Below are 3944 nucleotides of genomic sequence, written 5' to 3' on the forward strand. Positions count from 1 at the left end.
ATGATTTTCGCGCCCAGCTGCATCCCCCGCCACGATCGTTGTTGGGCCACTTAGTCCATCCGCGCTCCCCGTTACGAGCGTAGTCGAACTAGTGACGGTGTTTGGTTCTTCGCCACATCCCCCGCGGTCGGGCTCGTGACGGGTTCTGATTCTTTGTCACGAGTCCACCACGATCGTGGGCAGGCTCTGTTGACCTCTATTGCTCTTTTCTTCAACATTCTTCTTCTTTTTCGCCTCAACTCCCTACAAAAAGTCACAAAGTATTTTCCCACACTCCAAGTTTATCATTTGCAACAATATACACCATTCGTCTCATTTCCCATCAAAAGTAAACCCATTTATGTGCAAAATGGACTTTAATTTCCCTTTAAAATGATACACTTTTGGCACTTATCACATATTGACTCAAATTTCATGTATTATTCGATTCTAAAGTGACATTTAGACACTAAAAATGTAAAATATAAAAACATTTATTAGTCTTTTACAATCTAAAGAGAAATTATCAAATTCGTTATTTAAATTTTGAAGTATAAATATAAAATCTATTTCATTACTATAAAATTTGAGTTATATTTCAATTTGGTTTTGAGGTTACATTTTAGGTTATTGAAATAAAAATTCTGAAAATAACCTGAAATAGACTCGGTTAACATATTATTACTCAAAATTTTCGCTACATAGCGATGGATACTCAAATCCATCACTAAATGTAAAAAAAAGAAAAAAAAACCCCGCTTGAATATTTAGCGACGGAATCATAAATCTATCGCTAATCTGTAGCTATTTTTTTGCGTCAAAGTTTACCGCTAAAATTAGCTATGTATTTAGCGACAAAAATATTTCGTGGCAAAAATTCCTCGCAAATCTGGATGTTAAGCACACACCTACACATTGGTTTCATGATACGTTTGTTCCATTTATTTTTTTACAAATCCCTATTTACAAATACGTTATGTTGCTTAGAATGTTTGTACTTGCATTCAGAGTTTTGTAGTTGTCACTAGCAAACTCATACAACACTCACGCACATGGGTCTTCTTTAAAAATGCACATTGGGTTAGAAAACGCACAAACTACGCTACGTACATGCACACGATAAATTTCAATGTATAATAAAAATGTGTAAGTTTACATCATGAGCTTGCTACACTTGAAACCTTTCATTGCCAACCCAATGTCACCCATGCACACGCACATAACACAACACTAAGACTTTTGCATGCACCCAATTTCACAAATGCACACACCTACGCATTACATAAAAATTAAAAGTTTCGCGCTAAAAAAAATGTCAAACCCTTCATTGCCTACTTAGAATTTTGCACATACTATCCATGCCAAATGAACACTGTTTGCAAGAAACAAACGCGGTTGGTCATGTATATATGTGTGATAAAATATTTTGTGAACCTAAAATGAACATTCGCGCCCCACTGCAATTACTTAAAACACAACCCCCCCCCCATTATGCACCTAGTACCCTCAATCACAATTACACAAATCACAAAGACTGGACGCACACACGGCAAAAAGGTCCACATTCAAGACACATATACACTCAAACTTTTGCACACGCCCAACTTCACACACGCACACAACACTCAGACTTTTTCACGTGCCCAATTTCACAAACGCACACACCTACGTATCACATAAAAATTAAAAGTTCCCCGCTAAACAAAACATGCCAAAAATTCATTTCCTACTCAAAGCGACCACACACAGTTGCACACACCACCCTACACTGACGCACACGCGCCAGAAAGGATCTCACATCACGATCAGTTTCACTCAGCATTTTTGCACACGCCCAAATGAACTCATGCACCCGCCTACGCAACAACACACTATTCCATGCTGGTTTTTTTTTATGAAAAAAAAATCAAAATTTATTCCTATCATGGATATGATCATTTAAATTAGAAATATATTCTATTTTATTTATAACCAAGTTTAAACAACAAAATGAAATTACACAATTGCACCCTTATGTATGAATTATATCCTTATATAAATGACATTTTTAATTCAATCTCATCCATTAATCCAATTTTTTTAGATGGTTGAGATGAGATCTCATGATCTCATTGGGTCATATATATATATATATATATATCACATTAAGATATTTCAGAGTTTCAGTATTTCACAAACTCTGTATACAAGTATACAACAAAATATATTAGATTTTCAGTATTAGTTCTTCCAAGTTCCACCAAAATAAATCCCAACTCACAATATATCACAACCCACAATATAATGAATAAATGAAAAATATTAAATAACTAGGTTTGGCGATTTACTTCGTTCCTTACACAAATTCCTAGGAGAACAAGGGCTTTCAAGCAATCAACAGTCAACACAAGTGAGTCAGTCACCACCGGTCCACCACTCCACGTCTCTACCAGTGAGCTAGTTAACAAGGGCTTTGGGCTTCCACCACAGAGAGAACTGGAAGAGACTCAAGAGAGAACGGGTCCGTGAGAACACAGAGTGACAGAGAGAACTCATCAAGACTCAGGATTCAAGAGTCAAGAGAGAAAGGGCTTCAAGCTTCCACCACAATTTCAAAGTTGGAGAAGTGAGAACTGAGAAACGAGAGGGCGAGAATAGAGAACTGAGAGTATGAGAGTTCTTTAGAAGATTCAAGATGAGAATGAGAGAGTGAGAGACTGTGCAAATGAGAAACCCTAGGCCTAACGTAGATATATATACATATGGAACACGACGTCATTTAGTACTATGCATGCATAACCCTATAACATCTTGGATATTCGGGTGGTTCGGGTTAAGAATCCATATACCCTACCCAAATACATTAAAGCCTATAATTCAACGATTTGGTTAGGTTTATGGAAATCGGATGGGGTTCGGTTCGGTTTCCTTGTTAGCAGGTATCAAGTTGGTTGGGTTTGCACACCCCTAAATGCCCTAATTAGCGCCTCACAAATATGCGTCTTAGCCTTGGCCTACTAGACAAGTCCTCCCGCAGCACAGCACACACCCCTTTTGTCGGTTCATCAATATATCCACACACCCAGGTCCTCGCCGCCTATTCAATTGCAACGCCAGCAAAGTAGTCGGCTACGTGGTTTGGTTCACCAAAAACATGCACAAACTTGATCTCCCAATCCTTGCTCACCCATTGTTTGCATTGATCAAAGATGTTAGCCAGGTAAGCCAGGGGATTGGCAAGCGATGTTGTACCATGCAACCACCTTATCACGTCCAAAGAGTCACTCTAAATTTCCATCCTCCAGCCCAGCTTTATACCGTCCAAAGAGTCACTCTAAATTTCCATCTTCCAAACATGTACTTGTTGGGAAAAATCCCACTTCCTGTGACAATCAAAATCACAGACCCGACACGGTACACAAATACGAGATAATACACAATAGCCCAAAAATAAATATGAACACAAGGAACACAAGATTTACGTGGAAAACCCCAAAACCACGGGGAAAAACCACGGGCCACCAACAACAAAATATTCCACTATATCACAAATCTTGAGTACAAAGTTTCAGGCTACCACACGAGCCAAACATCTACAAATCATCAAATACAACAACTCCTAGGCCAAATACATTCTTATAATATTCACAGGCTAAAAGGAATAATATCTCGTACTCAAAATATTCAATTTCCAAGACTAGGATAAACATGAATAGAAATATTACGAGATTATCCAAAGAGATGCCTGGAATAAATAAGCTGACCTCTCTAAATATTTGATGAAGAAAATACCCAAGCGCTAGGCAAACCCACGACAAAATAGCACGGCAAAACTACACCAAAGATGAAGGAGAAAATAGTTTGTTCCTTCTGCTGATGAACCGCCGAACGCCAAAAGAAGAGGAAGAAGAAAGATGAGTTTTTCTTCCTCTGCTGAACTGCCGAACTCACTGCCTCTCTGTGTTTCTCTCTACTGGCCGAAAAAA

The sequence above is a fragment of the Ipomoea triloba genome, chromosome 7 (assembly GCF_003576645.1).
Source record: "Ipomoea triloba cultivar NCNSP0323 chromosome 7, ASM357664v1".
Lineage (NCBI taxonomy): Eukaryota > Viridiplantae > Streptophyta > Magnoliopsida > Solanales > Convolvulaceae > Ipomoea > Ipomoea triloba.